The sequence below is a fragment of the Marmota monax genome, unplaced genomic scaffold (assembly GCF_021218885.2).
Source record: "Marmota monax isolate L192 unplaced genomic scaffold, Marmota_monax_Labrador192_F-V1.1 WCK01_AAM20220418_F8-fsc00083, whole genome shotgun sequence".
Lineage (NCBI taxonomy): Eukaryota > Metazoa > Chordata > Mammalia > Rodentia > Sciuridae > Marmota > Marmota monax.
The window spans coordinates 5,651,571-5,679,155 of NW_026692848.1; the positions used below are offsets into that span (position 1 = coordinate 5,651,571).

General features: G+C 36.4%; 1 protein-coding gene across 4 annotated transcripts in view; it reads left to right on the forward strand.

The window, feature by feature from the left end:
• The window catches only part of Prkn (parkin RBR E3 ubiquitin protein ligase), a 1,229,219-nt gene that overhangs the window by 58,017 nt on the left and 1,143,617 nt on the right, over positions 1-27,585 (forward strand). The gene's annotated exons all lie outside the window — the stretch shown is intronic.

Below are 27,585 nucleotides of genomic sequence, written 5' to 3' on the forward strand. Positions count from 1 at the left end.
AGATTTGAATTCATGTTCTGGTGGTAAAGATAGAGCTAATGGATAGTTTTGATGTTTAGAAGGGCGATTCAGTCATCTGGCAGGGCACTTCCATCAATCATGTGACAGAGAGGTCCAAGAATAACACTTTTCTTTGTTTTTTAATGGTATAAAGATTCAGATTCAACCCAGGGCTCCTGCAAGCTAAGCACTCTATAAGTGAGCTGCATCCTCAGCCCTTTTTCAATTTTATTTTGATACAGGTTCTTGCAAAGTTGCCCACACTGGTCTTGAACTTTTGATCCTCCCGCCTCAGCCTCTAGAGTAGCTGGGATCATAGGTGTGCACCACCACGCCCAGCCACACCCATATTTTAGCTTAAGTAATTGCATGTGTGATGAGGCCATTTACTGAAATCAGGATTTCTGGGGGAAGACCTGGTTCCAGGTCATAAAATGGCAGGTAACTTCCATCTTGCCTGCCAACTCCATTCAACTGGGAGTGGCTGCCAAGGGCTGCAGATTGAGAAGGAGTTTGAAATTCACAATGGAATATTTCATGATCACCTATTTAATTTAAAAGTATTGAGTGCTTTTGTGTTTCTCTATTTATTGAATTAGTTTTTGCTCTTAAATGAACTCACACATACATAGCTGAAAAGTTGCCACCAAAGTGATGGTTTATTTAACAGAAGTTGATAGTGAACACTATCTATGTGCTGGGTACTCTTCTGTGTACCATTGACTCTGTGCCATTTAACCCTGCAGTGCAGCTCAGAATTTAGAAAAAATAGCTTGCCATTGGGCCCTATACTGTCCAAGAAGAATTTGTACAGTGTGGGCCTGACTGGCTTTTTTATAGAGGGATTTTCAAACATAAGGTGAATTTCTGATGCATAAGGACCCTGAGGAGAACATTGTGTCATGCCACTAATATTCTCAATTACTATTAATGAATAATTAAAAGTCAGTTTACATTTCACTCAGCTTAGTTATCTCTCATTTGTGGGTGTATGTGCATTTGTAATTATTGGTTTGCAGCTCATGTTCTGTGTAAATGGATTGTAGCAGAGGCTTGGAGGAGGAAATGCCATATGGGATTACAGTTAATGATGACCCAAGTCTGCCTCGAATTTTCTGCATATCTATCTCACAGCACCAAAGACTTCTAAGTAATTGAATATTTCCTTTCTATGATTGAATTCCAAAGGGCCTTTTTTTGTAATTTCGTTTTTTCTATTATAACCATAAAATTAAAATAATTCTCACAGTGCTGCAACTCACTGCAGTTTCTTTTGAAGCAAACTACACATGAACAATTGTAAGAGCTAAGAAGAAAAATATTTTTATTTACTTGCTAATTAGTATTAATTTCTATGTACTCTCTTGCTATACACTTGTAGATCAAGGAGATATGGCTATTTACGTAAGATCCCACAGTTATGGTATGCTGCTAGGTGAAGTTTCTGGAGACAAAATGCTCTGCTCTTCACTTTTGAAAATGCTGGAATGCACCATTAAGCAAGATTGCCAGGGATTCTTAAGTATTTGTGGGTTAGTCCAACAGTGATGCCAAAATCATTAATATATTATAGTAATAAATTATCTTTTTATTATTCTTGAAACATTGCCCACAGGATTAAACAACAACTTTCAGACTTACTCCATGAAATTATTTAAATTCATATCAGTGTGACAATACATAAAGTTTTGGTTAGAAAAATCATATTAGCGTTTAATGTAAAGGAGTGGAATATTCTTTTTATATGGAAAGATTGTGCATTTGTTTTTTAAACATTGAAAGTTGGTTTTCTCCTGAATGAATCATAAGCTTTGAAAATAAAATTTGAGGGTTAAATATCAATTTAGAAGATGTTACTGAATACTCTTATTTTTCTGAAGAAAGTAAATTAAACCTATTCTTAGATGGTAAAATAAACTACTATTATCTAAAACCAGTTAAATGTGTGGTATAAATCATGGGTTAGCTAAGAGTTTGGCTCCCTGGGCAGGATGACTTGAGTTCAGACCTGCTGCCCCTTCTTGTTAGCCACATGATTTTTTACACAAATAATCTTGATCCCTCAGTTTTCCTTTGTGTGAAATGGGCACGCTAGGAATATATATCTCTTGGGATGATCTGATATTTCTTACTCTGTAACTCAAGACTTGGTATAAATGTAGATCTCCACAGTTTTACAAAAGCTGGTTCCCTGAGAATAGTTAAGTCCGGCTGGGAGTCTGGGTCACACCACTACTTTAAGGAAGTCAGTTCATTTTCTGCATTTCTGTTTTCTTATCTCTAAAATGGGTATAATAAAATCCTTTCCTTCCCCTACCCTGAAGTTATTCTTAGGATCAAATGATATAAATACTATGGAAAGTTTAGATTTTTATCTAGATTTTCATTAAAAAAAAATACCCTCTTCATACTAAGCAACCAGTCCTCTCTGCCTTCAGAAGGAATAAGAAGAGTAGGTGCTTATAGAACACAGAGAGAAAGCAACTTCTGTTTCTCTCTATGCATGCACAAATGGTTATTCATTAAGATTGTTTTATGAGCATTAAGATAAAAAGGGCTGAGGCATAGTAGGCTGTAATTCTTAGCACCCTAAATCCAAGGAAGAATAAATACAACTCTGCAAGTAGTTAGTATATTGTGGCTTTCTATTTCAGAAGGTACTTTCATAAACATTTTCTCTTTTATTCTCAGTAGGACTAAGAGATATATATTGCCATGATTTTTCTGTTTTGGATAGAACTCAGGCACAGAAAAGTTGAATGATCATTTAAGCAATGCAAAATGAATGAAGGAAATAGAGGCCCAAGCCCAGGTCTTCCGTACACAAACTCCATCTGCTAAGGTTCCAGATTATGGAAACTTATTTATTTATTTATTTATTGAAGAGGTGAAACAGACTCCAGAGAAAATTTTTAAGATGTTTTATCATTTGACTCTGGCGCCTCCTATTAAATCACAAGTTGATTTTTTAGAAAATTATGAAAAATTTATAAAATATTTCCACAAAAAAACCCACATAGTCCCATGTACATGTTAATATTTTGACATATTCCTGCTAGTAGATGCTTTAAAGAAAACCTCTACCCATATAATCAAAGCTGCTTTGGGCCTGTAGAGCACTACAGATGTGAACAGTGTGTGTGTGTGGTTCCTGAATCCAAGTCAACTGGAATGCTGGAATGCACCATTAAGCAAGATTGCCAGGGATTCTTAAGTATTTGTGGGTTAGTCCAACATATTGCATATGAATGCAATAATTGCTTTTTAAAATCTTTAAAACACTTAGTTGAAATTCTCTAAAGCAAAAATCCCAAAGACTTCATTTAAAATGGTTTATCACAGCTGGTAATAAAATATCTTTAAATCATTGATTGACAATACTTTGTTTTTGTTTTTTAATTACTGCATACAGACTGAAGGAAAAGATGCTAGAAGCAATTCAGTTCTGATACATGACGGGTCTCTGAAGTGTCTGTTTTACTGTCTTTTGTATTTGAAAAAGACGTTGAGAATAATGATGAAAAAGTAAAGTTTTTAAAGTTATTTAGAAATTATTAAATTTCATGACTCTTACTAAAAGATTACTTCTCAGTTATTCTAATAGAAATGTGGCATGGGTAGAAACCAAAAATTTTGAGTAATGTAAAATATGTGTACTATTTACTTTCTTTTCTGTTTTATTTCTTGATTTTTATCCTTTAACTATATTTAGCTATATTTCAGCTATTAAAATTTAAAATGAATTCTGTGGATACTATTATACTTGAAATATAAGGAACTAATTGAACAAATTTAAAGGCATTCAATTCCTGGAGGCATTGGTTATAATACTGACAAATTGAAAGCAATCCTTCATTAGTGGAACACTTATAATGCAGCCCATTAATGAAGTGTCATGCAGCAATTAGGAATGTGTACATATTGACTTGAGAGATGTCCACAATGTATGGGCCAGTTGAAACAAGTGGTGTCCTTGGGACCCAGTTTGGTAAAAACAAAACCTATACCTAACACATGCCCAAATAATGATCAAACAAGAAGGCGTATTGGCATCTTGTGGGCATAAGTCAGGAAGCCTGCTAAGCTTCCTACAGAGCACATGGAACAGTGCCATATCAAAGAAGTATCCAGACCAAAATGTTAATAGTGCCAAGGTAGAGAAGTCCCACTGTGGGGTAATACTGAAGTCTCTGAATATTATAAAAAAAGGCTTGTGACCCATATTGTAGACACAAAATTTTAGAAATAATGATGAAATGGTCAGCTCTCTATAATAAATGTACTAGCTAATGGAAATCATTATAAAATAAGATTATCCTAGAAATATTATTTTTCCTTATTATTGTTTCCTTATGAAAGATTTTATTCAGAATTTTCACATGTCAATATAGACTCTGTCTTAAGTTGCTTGAGTTAGAAAACCCTTTAAATCCATTTATGTCATACAGATTCTTTCCCCACTCTTCCCGCGGTATGCCTGGTTTTGTGGGTGTAAACACCGCGAAGCTTTTTAAAGCAGCCCTTACAGAGCTGTGGGAGGAGCAAGTGCTTGTGGCCAGGGCTTCAGTGTCCAAAGCTGTACTGAGGATCTTCTCGACTGTCTTCCTCAAGCTGTACTTTCTTTCTTAAAACGTGGTAACTGCGGATGCATCTGGTAATATGAGAAGACGAAGACAAGAGTAGAGACCTCTTCTGAAAGATAGATTATTCCTGGTGGCAGGGTGTATCTTTTTCCAATTAAAAAAAAAAAAAAAAGAAGAAGACAACGTATTTGTTGCTCTAGGAACCCTTGCAAGATTAGGGAGTGACTGATCTCCGTGCTGCTAGGGAGACCAGCTTTCGTGGCCCCTCCTGCGGCCTCGCTAGCCCTGGCCACCCGAGGCTGCCTAGGGAGGCACCGCGCTCAGCTTCTCTGCCCTGGATCTCAGCACCCGCCACCACCCATGCGCTCGGCGGTGCAGGTCCTGGGGACAGTTAGCTCCTCCTTCCTTCCACGGGGTTAGCACATCTGGGCGCCTTTGCTGGGAGGACTCAGGGTTGGAGAGAGGCTCGGGGCGGGGATAAGCCAGTGCAGAAGGTGTCTGGTGACAAGGAGGGTTTCCCTACCCGCGCCTCTCTCCGGTCTGAGCGCACCTTGCGGGCAGCTGGTGGGGCGGCCGACCTACTCCACCGTGAGAGTGGGTCTGCAGGAGCTAGGGTCCTTCCCTCTCTCTGTGGGGTGTCCAGCTGGACTTTGGGGGACACTGCCCACGCCAGAAGGTGTTGATGCACGAGGAACTTTTCTATGGCGAATCTAAAACACCGTCAGTATTCTAGCAACACTGGCGACCATGAAAGGCGGATTTGAAGTCACTCCAAACCACTGTATGATTCTATTTATTCTAGTGCATTTTGTTGCCCCATTCCAGGGAAGAATGTTCAAATCTCTCTCTCTCTCTCTCTCTCTCTCTCTCTCTCTCTCTCTCTCTCTCTCTCTCTCTCTCAAAAAAAAAAAAAACAGGAGTATATTCAGTAGCAAAACTTTTCAACGTATCACTTTGTCTTTTCGTGAGAAAATCTAAATTTTAAAATATATTCTTATGCTTGGAAAAGCAGAGAAAATTTATCTCTTTTTTTCTTAAAGAATTATTAAACAGACCTAATATATATTCAATGATTCATCTTAGTTATATGAACTTGCAGTAGTCTCTATAAGAAGAATATTTCAAGTCTAGCACTGTGGTAAAAATTAATCTGCATTCTCTAAACTTCTAATATGAAGCATAATTTAACTTTGGGTATTCTTTATTGTGTGCAGGACATAGGACGATTGAAGAACATAATGCATAGTGGATTATAATATTTAAGAATATGGTTTTAAAAGTTTTATGTTTTCCTCTATTTTATTTTCTAAAACCCAAATTATTTATAAGTATGTATAGAATTTAGGCCACTTGTAGTAATATTAGAACAGAAAGGAAGAACAAAAAAAAAAAATCATTCACACCTCATCAGTGGGCCTTTCCTGTGGAAAGGTTGAGAAATTCTGGCATCTCTGTTCCGTGTCAGTAAGATTATCTCCAGATTCTGATTGGACAAAACTAATCATTGTGTGAGTATATAAACAATAATATCAATTTCATGTTTACTTTAGTCTGCAAATATAGTGAATTTTTTTGAGCATATTTCAGAGCAAACATTTTATCCAGAGTTTTTGTGGCGTTTTATGTTTTCTAAAGGACAACAAAATTTCAATTTAATAATTTAGTTATGTTTTTTATAAGATTTAGGGTTTCATGTGGAGTAGCTACTTAATTTTCTAAATTGCTTATATTGGTTTAGTAATCAAGTCAAATCAAATTACTCCCACATAATATTTGAGATATTTTATGGAATATCATCTTAAACATATTTTAAGGTCTAACATAACTTCAAACTTTGGGTTGAGCCAAACAATATTTTAGATACATGAATAATTTCAAAGTCAGGTAGAATATTAGGCACTGGCAATATAGCTCAGCAGTAGAGAGTTTGTTTGACATATGTGAGATCCTGGGCTCAATCCCCAGCACTGAAAAAAATAGTTAACTTTTAAAATTTAGTAGGAGTTTGAAACAATATTAAGCAAAGTTTAAAATTTCTATATTTTTGGTTCTCATTTAAAGTAAGAACCAAAGCGAAGAGAATGGTGTTTGAAGAGACCAAGTGTGGATAAGAAGTTGTAGAATGTTTGCAGGAAGTGACTTTTTTTTTTTTTTTACTTGTTTTATAATAGCTGCCTCTGAACAGAAATGATGTAATGTGTTGAATTTTTAGTAAACTTCAGTCATTGTTGATAGGATTATTCACAGGATGATTTAAGGAAATAAAAGGAGCTCTTGAAAACTTTACTGTAAAACATTCTATTAATACAAAACTAGAAAATTACTTCTTTGTGTTAAACTGATAAATTCATCTCAGATTATAGAGTGAATAAAGAGGAATAAAAGGTGGTTCTTCACCTGCTTAGTAATCTGCATAATTTCAAGTAGTAGGAATTCTGTATCTCAACAGGATAATTTTTTCAGCTTTGTATTTTATCATATCCTTGATTGTTTACAAAAAACAAAACAAAATAAACAAATGCAAACAAATAAGAACACCCAAAGTGCCTCACTAGAAAAGAATGCTTTCCCTATTTCCAAATAGCACCTGTCATCAGCTTGCCACTTTAATCTAAAAGGTAAGGATGTATTGTTTCTCATGCTCCCATGGTTCTGTCTTAAGTAAAAATACATTCTTTGACAAATCTTGATTTTGGCTTTCCCAGATGTGGTCCTTAATTTAGAAAAAAACTTTCAGGATATCTTTTACATCTAGTGCTATCTTTGTTTTCCCAGAAAGCCTCTGGAAAATCACAGAGATTATTTCTTTCACTTATAGGTAGAAGGATTCTGGAAACAACTAGGTTTGCTTAATGGGTTCTGTACTTCTCAAATAGTCAAAGTATGGGGAGAGCTGCAGAGGAAAAGTTATCAAAACAGAAAAGATACTCAGTTAACAAATCAGAAAAGATATTCAGTCTTCACTGGGTTAAGCTTGTATAAGTAAAATGTTATTTATTTTTATGAATATTTAATACATTGTGCACATCTTGAGAAGACCTTGAAGTTGTCCATACCATTGTTGTCCATAATTGTTTTTACCCTTATGAAATTGTCACATTCTGGGTTAATCAGCTTTCTGTCACTGTGATACGAAACCTGAAATAATCAACTTAAGAGGATAAAAGTTTATTCTGACTCATGGTTTCTGGAGGTCTCATTCCACGGTCTGTTGGCTCTGTTAGTTTTGACATCAGGTGGGAACACCAGGTAGAGGAGGCCTATTCCCCTCATGGCAGCTAGGAAGCAAATAGGAAGGGACCAGGGTCCCAGAATACCCTTGAAGGGCTCATTCCCAGTGACCTAAATTCCTTCACTAGGCTCACCTGCTCAGCATTTCACCATCTAGTCCTGCAAGCTGAGGACTAGACCATTAACACATGGGGAACGTTCTGGATCCAAACTGCAGCATGGTTTATCCCCCCACCCCCTGCCAAAATTTACTCTTGTCCTTTGTGATATTATTGTTACTGTAGTAAACACAGCCATGTCTCATTGTCTAACAGGGCTGTTCTTCCCTCTGATACTTGCCTGAGGGTTCTGCTGCAAGCTACAGGCTAGAATTTGTACCTCCAAAAAGGAGAGTTTCAGAACCTGTTCAGAGGACCATAGCTAACTGTCTTTCCTATACAACTTTCAGAAGATTATATCAGGGACCAAGTCAGGATTTCCAGAGATTTTTTATTATTCAGTTCAGCAGTCGAACTCCTTCATGAAGGCAGCATCCGGGGGTAAGACTGAATGAACTGATGGGGATAATTTAGTTGTGGTTGTTTGTTTGGATATTGTTTTATTATGTGAAGCACTCTTCTTTATTATTATATTAGGAAGCCCTTTCTCCTTTTCCCTGAGCTATGTGTAAGTTGATGTGTAGAAGACAGTGCTTTGTTAACTGAAATGAAACCCTTTTAATGGTATCTGATTCTTACTCATCCCTTAGAATTCAGAAACAGCTATTGTATTAGGATTTGTGACTTTTCTTGGCAATATAATTATTTGAATTTGATTCAATAAGAATCTGGCTCTCTTTTTATCAGAACATAATTGGAAAAATCATTTGCTCAACGTATCACAGTTGGGAATGATTTGCATTAATCAGCTATGAAGGGTTCACTATTAAAGACCAAATACTGACTTGGAAGCCTGTACTCTTGACTATTTACATGTAGATTGAATACCTACAAAGTTCTCTGAAGAATCCTGGCTTGTATTTGGTTTACAGAGCCTTAACCTTACAGATGTTGTAGCCTACTACCAGCTTAAAAACCATAGAAAATTGAGGAGCCATAGAGCAGAATTCACCCTTATTTTTATGTACTGAAAATGAAATATGCTGGAGAAAGTGTTTTGGACTTGGCCTTCTATTTGAGCATTTAGAAATTCTAATCTGGTATCTCTGATAAAAAATACACATAGAAGTTAATTTTTAGTATTTCATAGCTGTTTAATACCAAAAAACTGGATTTATAAATCAATTTCTAGGCCTATATGTTGAATTAGAACTTTTATTACCTTTCATGTATGCAAATAAAACTGATAAAGTTCATCTTTTTGTTTAAAGAATAATCTTTTGGGATTATTCGTAACAACAAGGGGTAAGAGTATCCAGAATTTTCTGACTCATACAATTGGCCAGAGTACTAAGTGTTCCTCAATTCCATGCAGGTTTGCCGCAGTCTGGCTGGGCACAAATCACGAGCCACTGAAGCAGGAACAAACTTTATTTTTAAACTGCAGGAAAACACTTCACACAGCTCCTGGGGAATCCTCCTGAATGCCACAAGGCTTGTCCAGGAAACCCCCAGCCGGAAATATCTCTCCCGGAAATCCCTCCTCCTGCACTTCCCCAACCAATGGGAACTCTCGGGGAATCCCCGGAAATCCCCACGAGAACTCCAAAATAGTGTGAGAACTCAAAAGTTGCGGCAGAGGCGGATAGTAATGCCTCGCCTGTCAATCAATACTGTTGGCAAAATGCCAGGGGCCATACAGACTCGGCTGTGGCTCTCAGCACAGGTTTTTACCTTTGATTTTCTTTTTATTGGATGATTGTACAACTTTTCAGGAGAGGTTGACTTATAGATTTTTGTCTAGTAGGTTGCATATAATTTCTGCCTGGTAAGAAAAGATGGTTAAAATTTATGGTTCACTGCCATGTCAGACATTAGCCCATTTTATATCTAACACAACAATCTTATCCTGAAATTATAATTGCTTTCAAATACTAGCTCTTCAAATTATAATTTAAACTTATTAAATTATATATTTATTACATACATATCTTAGTGGCTTCTCATTAATTACTGAATATGTAAAGTCTTTGACACATGCTCATCTTACACATAGAAGTCATGATTTTTCCTTTCCGATAATTGTACTGTGACAGGTCCAACCAACTGGGCAGTTAGTGGTATCTTTATTATGGTGAAGAATCCTAAAAAATACATGTGCTTGTTGGGGTAAAGCATGAGGCATAGAAAGTAAATCAAATACTTTGGGAATATTAATTCAAAAATATCTGTTTACTCAACGATATTTATAACAGCGTGAAGGGCAAGATGCATGGGAGACTGACAAACTTGATTCTAAGTACAGTGACCAGAATCAGCAGCATAAAGGGAGAGGTGTGTAAAAGTGGGGATTGGCAGCAGTTGCAGAAGGTCCTGGAATACAAACAGAAGTACTTGTGCATTGTGGAAGTCATTGCTCCAGACCTTGGAAAAATAACAGGCTTGATGGGTATAACATCTCAGCATATTAGAATTAAGTGGTTTGGCAGATCCATTGTGTTCTTGTCTTATAATTGTAGGCTTCTGTCACCAGGGAGACAAAATTAGAAAGTGGTAGAATGAATGATGATGAGCTTTCAAACTAGCCCCTTTATGGTGGATTGATTACAGACCAGGCATTTACAGTTAAGAAAAAGAAATTATCTGGCTCGCGGAAACAGAGTTCTTTGTGTTAAGGAACCAGGAAAGGAGGTGTTTGTGCCTCAAGGAGTTGAAAGTAATAGCAAATATTTTGGGAAAATATTGTTGTATTACAGTTAGACCTAAAGGAAAAGAAATAATGTGTGAGTCCTCACAGAACCCAATGTCAAGTGTAGGTGGAATCTCATGTTCAGCATTTCTTTTACTTTTTAAAGAGTGGAACCAGGAAAGAACCCCTAAAGGAATCTATGGGAGTCCGCCTGCCTTCTCCATACCACAGTCCGGTCTTGCCCGCCGCCGCCTTCAAGCTTCAGTCTGGGTATCACTTGCTTCACAGTCTGCAGGGCCGAGGTTTCATGCAGAAAATGTTTTGTTGTTTATTCAGTTATTCGAGCCTAGTTGGAAATCAATGCATGAAAATCCATGTTGAAGAAGTAAATTTAAGAACAAGTGTCCGGGCTGAGGGAGAACACTTTGAGGGTTTGCTTAGCATGTGGGAAGCCTGGGTTCTGTCTGCAGTACTGAAAAATAATTATGGAATATATGATATAACCTATAACATAAATAATAATGGAATACGTGTGTGTGTTGTGCGTGTGTGTGTGTTGTGTGTGTGTGTTCTGAAAGTAAATGGTGAAAAACAAGTTTACCTTTATTGCTTAACTTTTAATTAGTGTAATATTTCATTTTATAACTCATTTATGATAAATACTAGGGAAAAAGAGAATACGAAAGACAAATATAAGGTCAAGGTTAGATATTCTGTGCAGATCAAATGAATTTCCATGGGACTCAAAGTGAGGATGAGAGTTGAGCCCTGGTGCTGGACTGGCTGAAGGCCTCTGTCTATTGTGATCAGAGGTTCCTCACCCCAGGCTTTAATCTCTTCCTGCCATTTAGAATTTTAGAACTGTAAAGAATGTTTTGTCATTTCTTGCTGGTAAATCTGGGCTACTGTAAATAAGCAATAAAGACAATAGGTTCTTTATATTTAAGTGTTGACAGTTTGCAATTTAACTTCAGCATTAAGTTTATGAACTACTGAATCCAACTGATTTGCACCTCTATATGGACTCTAATGAAGCAGTTGTTCCTCGGGTGATCTGATAACTCACTGATGACTCTGCTTTAAAGGTTTTATTTTTCTCTAGAAATATCATACACAAATACCACAGCAAGTTCATTAGTATTAAAAGGCCTGTTGTATTTAAGTGAAAATTCTAACAGAAGGGCTTAAGGACTAATAACCATAATTTTCTAATCCTAGTTGGTTTGACCAACATCCCTTTATGTTGTGGCTCAATGGTTCTATAGAATGATTTACATTTCGTTCAGGTTCATTTTAATTCCTATTGATTTTTTTCTTTACAAGCCTGCAATTCTAGTTGGAAAGTATATTTTTCTGGATGCTAATCATTAATTTGGGGACTTGCTTCCAAGTACAAGTGTAAGACAGTATCAAAAGCCCAATGAATCAATATTACATTTTTGATTTTCAAAAGAGAAGAAATGGACAAAGTGGCCTTTTAAAGTGGTAGCAGAATTCAAGGCCATCTACTACAAAGGAAACCAGGAATATTAAAAGTAGAGCTCATCCAGACCTTTGCCCCAAAATGTGAATCCTGTATAAAAGAGTCAAGATACAATCAGTTACAGACATAGAAATAACTTAAATTCCAGTTACTTGTTCTCCCTGAATAGAGATGGTGTTTGGGAACAGTGTCTTAGAGAACACTCCCTCTCCTACCTCCAGTACTATGACATTGGCAATGATTGCTGCTGCTCAGAATCAGGCTGAGTGAGGAGATGTTCAGGTTTGGGATTGTTGTAAAAGAACTTTAATTACTGAGTTCCATTAGCAGTTTGGGCAGCCTGGGAAATCAAAGTAATTGGTATTAGCCTTTCTGAAGATCTGTGCAGTATTAATAGGAAGAAAGTCTATTAGTTTCGCAGGACAATAGAAAGCTTAGGGAAGAATTTATAGTTGCTAGGTAAACAGGCATTTCACATACCAATTAATTATTTTACGTAGTAATATTTTGGCTTCTTGCACCCTATTATTATATGAACACAGTGATAAATCAATGTGAGTAACTCCAAGAGTAAGACACGAGTTTGATTTGAAATGCATGCATCTTTCATTTCAGCACTTTCAGAGACTGGTTGTACAGACCACTTTGTGTGGTTGATACGTGTGATGAGTCCGTCGTAACCCTGGAGGGGTAGGAATTTACACCACAGTGAGGTAGTTTATCCAGCTGGATAAATTTCTTGGGGAGACAGAAGCAAGTGTTTTATTAGGACTTATATGCTTCAAATTTAATTTAACTTTAATTTCATATCATTTTCTTTGTCATGCTATTCAACTGTTCTTTTAAAAAGTAATAATTGTTATAGATTTTTATATGGCAAAATTCAGATTTAATTCTAACATTGTTTAAAGCACATGTCCCAAATTAGATATGGCTTATATAAAAATAGATTATTTTTCTAAGAGAGCTAATTACTTTCTATATCAGAAACTGTTATTACAACATTTTAATGCCTGCCTGCTGCATTTCATGCTTCAGGCTGCCAGACTTTAAAGAAGAATTTTGATTTTGCCCATTCTCTGCCTTTGGCTGAAGTGTTTGATTCATTTACATTTAATGTGATTATTAATAATCAGATGGGATTAAAAAAAAAAAAAAAAAAAATAAAGAAGAATTTTGAAATGTTGACTAAAATAAAACTGTTGCAATATTTTGGTCTACTGAAACTTTTATCAAGTAATTAACATTAAATATAAAGCATCATTCCTTTAGTATATTTGCTGTGCATTGAATCTTATGCAGTGTATTCTATTAAAATATGAATGTTCTTTGTTAATAATGAAAACAAAAATGTATGAAAAGAGGAACAAAATCTCTGGGGCAAATATGCTACACTTATAATAAGTTGCAGCTGAAAAACCTGTGTAGTGATTTGTAGGTAATTAACAAAAGGGCAAACAGACCATATGGTCAAGCATTATTTATTAGTTATTTTTCCACACACACAAAAATTGTACTTTCCTTAATTAATTCAGTGCTAAAATTTTTATTTATTCAGTGTACTCTGTACTCAACTAAAACATACTTTGTAAATATGTCAACACTATGAGGTTGCTTTAGGTCATATTTTATTCTAGAAATGAAAGACAAAGCACAAGTGTTTTCTTATATCCAAATCAGGGCAGTAGAAAACTCCTAAAATGGCAGATTATTCTTTTTCTGTTAATTGTGGATCATTATCCAGATTAATGCTGAAACAATTAATTTTAAAGTATTCATTTGATAGTGTTTCCCAACGTGGAGATTTTACTTAGCAAAATAATATCAGAACATTATCTTAGAAATGCCTTCAGTGAATTAAAATTAAGCATTAGAAGGAATATATGTAAGTAACATCAGTTTAATGGGGAAGAGCAAAGGCCATGGTTTGTAAAAGCTTCCTTTAGACATTCTATATAAGTTAGTTGAGCCTGTGTTTGAAAAAAAAAATGTTGGAGTGTGCCTAAAAATGCAATGATTCCATGTTAGTTTTTTATTATGAAACAATCACTACAAACTCTGAATATTTATTTCTTGTCTTGTCTACCAAGAATCACTTCTCATTCAGTAAAGGAGCCCCCCCCCCCCCTGCCCACTTCCATAGCCTGGCTGCTAATGCTTTTGGCACAGATGATCTTGCCAGAAAGATATTGCAACTCCAGTAAACCTCTCTACTCCATCATCTCCTGACTAGATTAGGGATTCGTTTTATATAAATTTTTGTAAACATATACATAGATATGTATGTAATATATATCCATATTATACACACAAATGTAGGTGAAGAACTATGGAGATAAAGGAGGTGCAGAGTACAAAAGACGAGAATCAAGAGATGATCAAGCGCTTTACTGAGAAAATGACACTTGAGTAAAGATGGCAAAGAGGAGACTTTTCTTCCCATCTTAGATTTCTAGAGTGAGAGACATGAACTGGTGGTCATGTCTCATTTTGTATCTTCTGAGGAAAAGGACAGCTTTTCTGTTTGAGGATCATGAAGCACAGTCCCAAACCTTTTCTGCTCCCAACTCCAATCTCCTGGGCAAAACATCTCCACTTTAGTAGTTTGATATGTGTATATGCCCAATATGTAAGTTTCTATAAGTTTTTGTGTGAAAATTAAGTTCTTCTGTTGAAATTTTTAAAAATATTATTTAATTGCCAATGGACATTATTTATTTATTTATTTATATGTGGTGCTGAGGATCAAACCCAGTGTCTCACACATCTTAGGCAGTTGCTCTACCACTGAGCTACAACCGCAGCCCATTTGCTGGAATTTTTAAAATCGGTTTTAAAATGAAAATACAGCCTTACTAGAGTGCTTTTTATATAAGACAGAGCTCTTTTGATTGCCATAACCTGTTGGACACAAGCCTTGAGATTTAAGAAAAGTGAGCAAATAGTACATCAAAGCCAAGCAGGCGCAGGGTGTGTCTTCAGATCAGCCTGCTTTCTGAGGGGAGGCCTGCTGCTCTGTCAGTCCCTAGCCTTGATGAACTCCTCTTGGGAAATGATTCTCTGGGTTGCCACTGGAAAGCAACCTTATTTATCTTAATACGCTGGTATTCTTTTGAGCTTTTGCAAGTTTGGAAACAAAAAAGAAATATTGTTAATGTCAGAAAGCTTAAATGAACTTTAAATTCTAGAGTGTTTAGTATAGTAATGTTTGCAGATAATAACAACATTCATCTCTGTGATTGCTGATTTTAGAAATCCTTTGGAAAATGTCATGTGTATATGAATATATACATTCTTTGAAATTAAGAGAAAAGTCAGTTTTTTCTTGTAATATCTCTGTATTAAAAACCTTAATTATATTTAAAAGTATAAAATGATTCAATCACTCTCAAAGTGTTTTCTTTCTAAAACAAATTCATTGAATTGTGTTTTCAGCTTCAAACTTGAAGAAGCTAAAAAGACCCAAAAACAGAGGTCAAGGGTAAAGGTAATTCCTGCTCTCCTGCTTAGGCCAGCAGACTCCGCACACTAGCCTGGTTCTCTTTTCTCATATGGCAACGTTAAGATAATAGAAGTTTTGTTTTGTTTTGTTTCCCATGGTGAAATGGTACACTGGATATTTGGAGAAACAGTGGAAAAGGTATTCAGGTATGGAATTCATAAAGCATTTCACACATGAAATAATTGACTTGTCTTATTTTGCAATCAAGGGGGGTCACCAACTTGCCTGCCTGTTTCTCTGCTTGTGAAGCCCACAGAACTTTCTGACAGTTGACAGCTCTTTCATTCCAGGAAGAAGCCTTTTGGGATAAGGCATTACAAAGCATAGATGAAACAATACGAGCTATCAACATGAATTGACATCATTTTTCATTTAGAGAAGTAGCTAGGATCATGAGATGCAAGAATTGTCAGGTATTTAAAGGAAAACTGTACTTAGATGCATAAAGAGAATAACTGATACCAGATGATTTAAGTATAATTCAGGGAACACTAGAGAATTTAAAAGATGTCTAATTGGCACCCTTTGCAGAATTTGAAAAGATATAATAGCTATAAAAGACTATCTTGAAAAGGAGCAATCAGAACAAGAAATTTCCAGGAAATTAAAAGTATGATTGCCGAAGTAAAAATTTATTAAACCATCTGATAGACAGAAGGGGCATTGTTGAAGCTAAGCTGGTTTTTATCTTCAAATTAAATTGAAGATTAACTCCCAGCACTTAAAACAGAAAGACAAAAAAAAAATGGAAAATAAAACAGTTAAGGGCAATGGTGAATAGAGGCAGTGGATTCAACACCTAATTAATACAAAAGAATAAGACAAGATCCAACATGGCGGCGGGTGCGGAGAGATCAAGTCTCTGACCTCTTCAGCTGCGCGGGCATAGGGAGCCGTAAATTGTCTAAATGCTGTTTGCTCAGGATCACTAGGCAATGCTGAGCTGACGTGGATCTGGGGCGAACAGTCTGGGCCCCTCAGAACACACACACTGAGCCTGGATCGGCTGCATTCAAGCTCCGGTTCGCCTGCTTCTCGTGACTCAGCTCTAACGATCCCGCTGAAATAACTGGTCGGCCCTTCTGAACTTACAGAGGTAAAAGCCAACTGAGCCTTCATAAGCAGTGGCCACAGGATTGAAACGGGGATTGGGAGAGACAGTCAGGACCCACCCGTTGCATTGGTCACCCGACAAAGGGAACAGGGAACGAACAGTCACCATTTGCATGAGATACCACCTTGGCAGAGAACTGATGCGGGGGGGAAACCTTAAGGGCCCCTCCCAGCTCTCCTGTGAACGCAATAACCAGACCGAGGGAATCAGGAGTGGCGCGGGACTCGCGGCGCGGAACTCCTGGCTACCGCTCCCACCAGTGCTGACAACTGAGGTCTCTTGCACCAGCTACCGGGGGCATGGCTACAGGAGGGCAAGCAAATTCGCTGGGGGTTGTCAGCCCCAAGAACTACAAACTTAGGGTCTGAGGGAGGCAAACAGGGAGAGTGAGCCCAGGTGTTCATGAAAACAGGGCTCCCAGGAGCAGCAGACCTGGCGTGTAGACAGTATTGTGGTGAGCGCCACAGGTGAGCGGGGCCTGGCTTGAGGAAACACAAGAGAAGGCCCTAGACACTCAGGATTGGAGACCCGGGAGGAAGAGCTGCTGCACAGTGAATGGTTCCCACCTATTGAGAGGAGAAGCTTGGCCCAGTGGGCACAGCTCCACCTACTGGAAGAGAAGTTAATCGAACTCTATGACTGCATTTATTATTTTTTTTTTAATTTTTTTTCTTTTTCTTTCATTTTCATTTTTTTGTTGTTGTTCTTTAACTTTTTTTAAATGTTTTTAATTTTTTTTAATTTTTTTATTTTATTATTATTTTAAATTTAAATTTTCATTTTTTTATTATCATTATTATTTTTGTAAAAAAATGTTTTTTTTCTTTCTTTCTTTATTTTCTATTTTTTTGTTTCTTTTGTCTTTTCATTTCTTTTCAATTTTCTTATTCCCCCTTCCTTGAATTCTACCTACCTACTCTCATTCTCTTTAGTGACTTCTTCCCTTCCCTTCTAATATCTTTCCTCCCAAGCATCAAATAAATTTATAAGAGTAAACAGTAACTCAGCAGTCAAACAGAACAAGAAGTAACATGAGCAGCATGAAAAAGCAAGGAAGAAAAGGAGTACAAACAATGAAGGACAGCCTAAATATTCAGGAGGACCTAGAGTCAGCAGAAAAATGGTCATATAAAGAACTCAAGGAATACCTTAGACAGATGGAATGGAACCTTAAAGAGGATACGAGATAGCAAATCCAAACAGTGAAAGAACACATTGAAAATGAATTACATAAACAGATAAAAGAAGAAGTTAAGCATCTTTATCAGGAGATAGAGATTATAAAAAAAAATCAAACAATAATTCTAGAAATGAAGGAAACGATAAACCAAATTAAAAACTCAAATGAGAGTATCACTAACAGAGTGGAGCAAGTAGAAGCCAGAACGTCAGATAATGAACACAAAATATATCATCTTGAAAAGAGCCTAGCCAACTCAGAAAGGCTGGTTAAAAAATCACGCGAAAAACATCCAAGAGATATGGGATAACATAAAAAAAAAACAAACCTACGAGTCATCAGGATAGAGGAAGGTACAGAGATTCAAATCAAGGGAATGAGTAACCTGCTGAATGAAATAATTACAGAAAACTTTCCAGAAATAAAAAAGGAAACGGATATACAAATTGTAGATGCATACAGGACACTGAGCACACAAAATCACAGTAGACCAATGCCAAGACACATTGTTATGAAGATATCCAATATACAGAACAAAGAAAAAATATTAAAAGCTACAAGAGAAAGGAGGCAGATTACATTCAGGGGTAAACCAATAAGGATAACAACGGATTTTTCATCACAGACGCTGAAAGCGAGAAGATCCTGGAACAACGTATTTCAAACACTGAAAGACAATTGATGCCAACCAAAAATTCTGTATCCAGCAAAATTAAGCTTCAGGTACGACAACGAAATAAAAATCTTTCATGATAAACAAAAGCTAAAAGAATTTGCAGCCAGAAAACCAGCATTGCAAAGCATCTTGAGCAAAACACTACACGAGGAAGAAATGAAAAACAATAAACAAAACCATCAGTGGGAAGTGCCTCTGTAAAGACAGAGGGCGGGGGGAAAGCTAATCATGGAGAAACAAACTAAATTAAAAAAAAAAAAGAAGATAAATAATCAAACATGGCTGGAAGTACAAACCATATATCAATAGTAACTCTAAACGTTAATGGCTTAAACTCTCCAATAAAGCGACATAGGCTGGTAACATGGATTAAAAAAACAAATTCAACAATATGCTGCCTCCAGGAGACACATCTGATTGGAAAAGACATACACAGGCTGAAGGTGAAAGGTTGGGAAAAAATATACCACGCATACGCATAAGTTGGCTCTGATCTACATATTGTGGGGTCGGGCTCCAAATTCCTTAATAGGACACCCATAGCACAAGAGTTAATAACAAGAATCAACAAATGGGACTTACTTAAACTGAAAAGTTTTTTCTCAGCAAGAGAAACAATAAGAGAGGTAAATAGGGAGCCTACATCATGGGAACAAATTTTTACTCCTCACACTTCAGATAGAGCCCTAATATCCAGAGTATACAAAGAACTCAAAAAATTAAACAATAAGATAACAAATAACCCAATCAACAAATGGGCCAAGGACCTGAACAGACACTTCTCAGAGGAGGACATACAATCAATCAACAAGTACATGAAAAAATGCTCACCATCTCTAGCAGTCAGAGAAATGCAAATCAAAACCACCCTAAGATACCATCTCACTCCAGTAAGATTGGCAGCCATTATGAAGTCAAACGACAACAAGTGCTGGCGAGGTTGTGGGGAAAAGGGTACTCTTGTACATTGCTGGTGGGACTGCAAACTGGTGCGGCCAATTTGGAAAGCAGTATGGAGATTCCTGGGAAAGCTGGGAATGGAACCACCATTTGACCCAGCTATTGCCCTTCTCGGACTATTCCCTGAAGACCTTAAAAGAGCATACTACAGGGATACTGCCACATCGATGTTCATAGCAGCACAATTCACAATTGCTAGACTGTGGAACCAACCCAGATGCCCTTCAATAGATGAATGGATAAAAAAAATGTGGCATTTATACACCATGGAGTATTACGCAGCACTAAAAAATGACAAAATCATGGAATTTGCAGGGAAATGGATGGCACTAGAGCAGATTATGCTTAGTGACGCTAGCCAATCCCTAAAAAACAAATACCAAATGTCTTCTTTGATATAATGAGAGCAACTAAGAACAGAGCAGGGAGGATGAGGAGGAAGAAAAGATTAACATTAAGCAGATGCATGAGGTGGGAGGGAAAGGGAGAGAAAAGGGAAATTGCATGGTAATGGAGGGAGACCCTCATTGTTATACAAAATTACATATAAGAGGTTGTGAGGGGAATGGGAAAATAAACAAGGAGAGAAATGAATTACAGTAGATGGGGTAGAGAGAGAAGATGGGAGGGGAGGGGAGGGGGGATAGTAGAGGATAGGAAAGGTAGCAGAATACAACAGTTACTAATAGGGCATTATGTAAAAATGTGGATGTGTAACCAATGTGATTCTGCAATCTGTATTTGGGGTAAAATTGGGAGTTCATAACCCACTTGAATCTAATGTATGAAATATGATATGTCAAGAGCTTTGCAATGTTTTGAACAACCAATAAAAAAAAAACCAAAAAACAAAAAACAAAAGAATAAGACAGCAAGAAGCAGAAACGCAGTTTAATGAGAGAATATTTTTATAAGCTAAAGAAATCCTTTCTTATTCATTAACCTTTGTTGTGTAACAAACACAGGACTGCACAACATAGTGGCTGAAAACAACTGCCATGTTTTAGCTTCTGTGTCTGGGCTATGGCTAGTTATTTTTCCTGGCTATTTGCATCTGAACCAGCCCATGTGACTGGTCAGTGGAAGATGACTAGGCACTAGCTGATAGAGGACTGGGTACCAGCTCACAGGACACTGGCTGGGCGGGTGGGAGTGACTGAGCCGCCATCTCTCATGGTCCTGCTACGTTGGCTGTTCTCTTGTTGGCAGATCTCTAAAAGGAGCAAGAATGCAGCTTCTCATATGTGGATTTTTAAAAAGTCTTTGATTGCTTATCTTTTGTTACTGTCTGAGGGGCCAAAGCAAATACATTGACCAAACCCAGAGAACTCCAGATGGGATAAGGCATTACAAAGATGTGCACAGACTGTATCCATTATTGCCCTCAATCTATCCAGTTTCAGTTGTCAGATTAAATAGTCTTCCCAGCAGGATAAATGATGAACTATATATTGGCATATCATGATGAAATTTCAAAATTCTAAAGATAAAAAATAATGCTACAGCTCGATTCACAATAGCTAAGCTATGGAAGCAACCTGGGTCCTTTCACCAGATTAATGGATAAAGAAAATGTGGTATATATACACAATGTAATATTACTTAGCCATATAGAAGGATGAAATTATGGTATTTCCTGGTAAATGGATGGAATTGGAGATTATCATGCTAAGTGAAATAAGCCAATCCCAAAAAACAAGAGTCTGAATGTTCTCTCTGATATGTGAATGCTAACTCACAATAAGGGGTGGAGGAAGGAAGAATAGAAGTTCACTGGATTAAACAAAGGAAAATGAATGGAAGGGAAAATTTCATACTCAATTTTTAATTATGCTAAAGAAGAATGCAAAGATTGATAAAGAATATCTATATAAAAATTTATTGAGTGATAATTCAAAAAAGTTTGGACCAAAAAAATTGATGTAAAATATAGGAAAAATAATAGCTAAGTACAATCTAGAAGTAACTTTGAAAACTTAAAGGAAATTAAAAGGTAATGCACAGAAGCCTGAAACTTAAAATTCTCCTTAGTGCAGCAAAACTATAGTGTTGGATAAAAATTCTGTCCCTAAGGGTCTAATTATACTACATGATTCTGCAATGAACAGTATTCAATAGTCATAATACTAGAAATGTTGCTTACATTGGGTTTTAATTTTTGGTATCAAATTGTGCACAAAGCATTGGAGACTAAATTATTGTCTTGATGTTGGAAAAAGATAGTATAATTAACAATAACAGGAAATTGAAGGACATGAGGAAAAGGAAAGCATTAGTTTCTCATTTTTGGTGAAGTAGGGGTTAATTTAAGGTTGCCAAGTGAACTAAGAGTTTAGGTATATGCCACTTGAAGGTATAAATAATAACCAGTGGAGGCGATAAGATAAAATTTAAAATGTCAAAAGTCAGGAGGTGGAGTAGGAAAGAAGGAAGGAATGGGTGTGAGTGCATACAAGTCCTCATTTTCTGTGGAAACAAGTGAACTGCACTGTGCAAAGTACATACATTAAGAAATAGAATGCATCCAACAATTATAAAGTTATAGGGAGATCTTATAGTAAATTACCTTTATAAATATTACATTTGTATTATTAAATGTAAAATTTGAAAATTAAAACACTCTTGTTAATCAATGATTATTAAGTAAATTTTCCAACTTTTACAGAATGGGAAGTGTACATTTATTAGAATAAATGAAGACCATACGAGGAATGACCACAATGCATTGCTTAGTGAAATGGAAGGAGTGGAACACAGGACAGAAGGGCCACTTAAGTACTTTGTCCTGCCTAGTTGCCTATCTGTAGTGTGTATATACTTATATGGATTTAAAAAAAAGTCAAAAGATGGATACCAACACTTCTATGTTGTTATTCCTAGTGCATCTGCTGTATGTATAAGAACACATAGACATCTGACTTGGTCAGATTTGTCATCCATCCGTACATTCATCTATCCACTGCCAGTAGCACTAAGACACAATTGTTAATCATAATCCTAATTTTCAATATTAAACATTAGTTTGATTTTAAGTTAAACTAGGGTCAGGGATTCACTTTCAAGTATCTTCACTACTTTGAATGATTAATTCTGAAAATTTACTTTCCTCATCCTATTTACGTATTTTTCCATGCATAGTAGCTCTTTGAGGAGTGAGATCCTCCTGTCACTGTTCAGGATGGAAAGTAGCCTATGCATTTTTTTTCCCTTTATGTCATCTGTGTTCTAAAAGAAGTCTACTATCGCCAAGCTGCTACTAACCAGAACAGACCTTTATTAAATCTGCCCTTTGGCTCATGGTGTTCCCTTAAACTACAAAAAAGACTTATGTGATGGTCATCATTATCTTCTTCACAGCAAATTTTAACTCTGTCCCTGTAAGGGTGATATTGTGCAGCACAGGGAAAGAGTACAGGTGAAGTATAGAATTAAGGCACAGAATTATGGTTCAGGAAATGCATACATTTACAAAAAGTTCAACAAACATGCTGTTGTAAATAACATAGATATGCACCGGAATTGAAAAGTAGTTGGGTTACAACCCGACTCTTAGCTCTGTTCTGAATGAGTTCTGACCTGGTAAAAGTCCACCCTGCCCTCTGCCCTGCAGAATGAGAGTTGCTTAGAGTCAGTGTTTCAAGCTTTTTAAAAGGTTCCTCACAGTAGGAAACACCTTTCCTGTCACAGTCCTGTATGCCTATGTGTGTTTACCTTATTTGGCCTGAGTATTGTTCCAGGAGTCTAAAAGGATGTCACCTTCATTTTGAAGTTTGTTTTATAAAAATGTTATGATGTTTATGTAGCATAAATCAAGCCTTATTGGTTAAATGCAATCTAAATGTATTATGTGTTTTAGTATCACTACACAGAGAATCCTGTGCTTTTTAAGACCTTGGGGTGATCTGGCTGTTTTTCTAGTAGCTTTCTAATGCCTACAAGAGAGTATGGCTTTCTTACTTCAAATGAATTTTGGACACAATGTATTGCTGGAGTATTGGCTTTTCTCCTCACATGTAATATCCCAAAGCCTAAAACAAGATGTTTATCTTTTTGATAGACAAGCAATTAACTTTTGGGGGGAATTTAAAGGCAGTAAAGCACATCTGTTAGGACACTGGCAATAAATAGAAATTTCTGACAGGCAAACATTATAGCTTTGCATTTGTTATGCTATAGCTAAGACTATGTCAGCATTTTTATTATAAACCTAGGGGATTATCAGTCTGCAATAAAACTCTTTTTGTACTGAGGCTTATTTAGATTCTGAGCTTACTCATGAAGAACCTTTGCTTTTCTGAACACAGGAAAGTAGATTTGTTTCTGCTTAACTCTGTAAGGGAGAGATGTGCCTGGGTTTCCCTATAATTACACAAACATAGAAAATATTTGATTATTGGAAACTGACTTATTGATTGTTGAAGCATATAAAAGCAATTTAGGAATTGGTTGGCAACATAGTTACTGAGAAGTGCTTAAAACACTTGATTTTTTTCTGACCAAGTCATACAGCAATAGGGCTTTTGGCAGTTGTCAGATAACTCACTGTCATTCAGGTATTGGTAAGACCAGATACACTTCTCATAAGCTCTTCTCCTTAAGGTCGTGAAGTTGGACTGCCTGGTGATTTCCTATCATTCCTATCCTGAAACATTCTCCAGTTTAAAAAATGACTTCAGGTTCATGAAGACATTAAAAAAGAATTAAGAACGTGGCTTTAAACCCTGGGTCTATTATTCGTCAGCTGTGTCCTGGGAAAATGCCTTCAAATCTCTGTGTCTCAGAGTCCTAGTGAAGAATAGTACTGATAATGACCTCCTGTGTCATTAGGCTGCTCCGAGATTCAAATGCATTAATACACAGAAGGCTCTTGGGACAATAGTTTTAGGTAGTATTATTACTTCTGGTAGTACTATTATTTATCTGTTGTTATGGTTTTATGTTTCATCATAGGACCATAAAAAATAATTTTTAAGTAAAAAATAATGCTAAGTGAAATAAACCAGGCACAAAAAGACAGATACTGCCTACACCTTACTTAGATATGGAGTCTAAGGAAGCCTAACCTAGAGAAACAGAGTGGAGAATGGTGGCTTCCAGAGGCTGGAGAGCCGGGAGTTGGGGAGATGTGGATCAAAGGTGCAGATTTCCGGTTAGATGGAGGAATGTTGGAGAGGTCTGCTGCATTGCAAGTGGACATACTTGTGATAATGTATTGTGTGCTTCAAAACTGCTAAGAGTAGGTTTTAAACTTTCTCACAATAAGTAAGTGAGGAGATAGATATCTAATATATATATATATATATATATATATATATATATATATATTAGATATCTATCACATAGCACCCTAAAATTATATACAATTATTATTTGTCAATTAAAAATAAAAAATCTAACTTACAATACCATTGCATTTTTTAAAGCTAATTTTAAAAATTCGTTCAAAGTTTCTAAGGTAGGTCTCTCTGTATCCTATTTTATTATTTATTAATTCAATTATAACCTGATTAATATAACTTAATAACCTCAAAGTAACAAGTAACTATTATGGAATAAATTCCTTGTTTCTAAGAGTGAGAATTCTGTCTTCCTGGGAACTTCATTTAAAAGTATTTTTTCCTGCTGATGTTGCTGATTTTAGAAAAGCATTCCTCTATTATACTGAAAAGTATAGCAAAGGAAAAATGCTGTTACATAATGTATATGTCAAGGTATATCAAAATAGTGTTATATTATGTAAGGCTTTCTCCTCCTTCAATTCAGAGGAATAGCAATTTTGTGCTATACAAATAAATTGATTGATAGAAGATAGCAAGAAAAAGCCATACCATTGCTCAGATGCACTTGGCTATATACTGTTTCACCTTTATAATATAAGAAGGGCATGGTTACAGTTTAAAAACTGTAGTGAGTATATTGGGGGAAGGTAGTATAAATATATGGAGTATCTTGGGACAATTCTATGCTTATCTCTGGAATGCAGTGTAAGTTTTGTCTTTTTGTAAATAATGTAGATGGTATGTGATTAGTTGATTGCAGTGATAGCAACAGGAGTGGGGCAGAAGTTGCAAACATTGCTCAGTGTATTTATTCAGCAAGTGTTGTTTGCCTGAATATTGGGAGGCAAGGTTCATTAGGTGCTGGAGATATAAATATGAATAAAATAAGATAGCTCTCTTGTCATCAGTGGGCTTACTATCAGTCAGATAAATAGAGAATCATTCTACTAGGGCCTGCTGTGGGACAATGCACAGAGCAGGGTCTTCAGAAGGCACTTGGGCTGGGGTGGCATCTGGAGGATATGGGCACACGGGCCTTAGAAAAAGAAGAACAAAATCCTTTTACTATCTCAGGAAGGAAGGATGATGCACAGATTTGGAAGCAATTAAATTGATAGGTTTGGCAGCAATAAGTGGTGGGTTCCTGGGAGGTTGGTTCTGAATACACAGAATTGTAGGGAATAAAGTTTTATTTCCATACTTACAATAATAAAAGATATTTAAATAATGGAACAACATCTTGCTTTAGATCTGAAGGATGATTGCCTTGATTAAATATCAATTTATATACCCTACTTATTTGGATAATAGGTGATCCAGAAGTGCCTTTTGATTGAATGAATCAGTGGAAAAGTGTGTGAATGAATGAACAGAACTTCTCACTAGGATGCCCCATAGCTAGCAGGGCTCCCTAGTTCATTCTTTGCATCTCTGTTCTTTCTTATCCCATTTTGTAAACCAGACCTTTGCTAGCGTATTAATACCTGCTTCATAGTGGCATCTGGGGAGGTCTTAGTTACTGTCCTTCCCAGAAAACATGTGCAATTAAACATTGATCATGTGTAACAGCAAAGAGAGTTGCTAGGAGATATTTGGCCTGGCTAGGATGAGTGTGTTTTGCACCAGATACCCTCTGTGTTTGTTGCAGTCACTGTTCTTTCACATGCCTGCCAGGGTGTTCATAGTTGTTCTCAGGCCTAAAAATAAATCCATATGATGGAAATTGAATAGTTTAATTTGGGGGCAGTGGTCTGAACTACATAAAAGTATTAAAACTGAAATTATTGGTGAATGCACAATGTACCAGTGTAGGATTTATAATATTAAGGGTCAACCTAACTTGTCATGTTCGAGAAGCACTAGTAAACATTCTCAAAAAAAAAATATAGCTCAGCTAACAGCTGATTCATTGAAAGTTGTCACTTTACACTTAGGTTGCATAATTTTCTAAGACACATTTCTGACAAAGCCCAATGGACTTAAAGGCAGTAGAAATTGTATTTTGTTCCTTGAAGCACATGTTAATATTTTTCAAAAAGTGCACTTTTTTGTTTTTAATCATCTCATTAAGACATAATGATCTTCTTCCAGCTGAGGCATCTAATTACTGTCATATCCAATAGTCCGTTAATTGGTGAGAATACAGCAAAAAGCCACCATGGACGCATTTTGAGTGTATTCTCATTGCACAGAAAGGAAGTGACACAGAGGAAGCCTTGGTCACACCTGTGGAGCCTCGAACACCATCCTCAGGGAGCTGTTCAGTCTCCTTTGGATACAAACAAGGTGGCAGCATCCAAAACATCTCTTTGGCTCTTTGTATGCTGGTTGTCTTTCAGTTCTTTTGAAGACAAGGTTGAGATTTTATCAGTCACAGTTCACAGTTATGAAAAATAGACCAGTCCTTATTGCAGATTCTAAACGATATTTGGACTTGTTGCTGCCCGATAGAGTCTGCTGCCTCACCTCTTGTGAGCATTCTTTGGATTTAGTCAATTCCCCTTCTGCTTTTAAACAGAGGTCATCCTTAAAAATATTTCTAGGTTTTCAAAGTTTATGCACATATTTGACATTATATATTTGATGTGTGATATGAATTTAAAGTCATACTTTAAATATATTCAGGGTTCTAGAGATTTAAAATTTTTGTGTACACATATATCGATGTGTATCTATGTATAAACTGACATATATAAACTACTTTGCAAGGGCCACTATCAAATTTTTAAAGTGACACTAAGATGGTTTGTAAAGCAGAAAATGTGTCTCTTGGCCTGATTTTGCACTCAG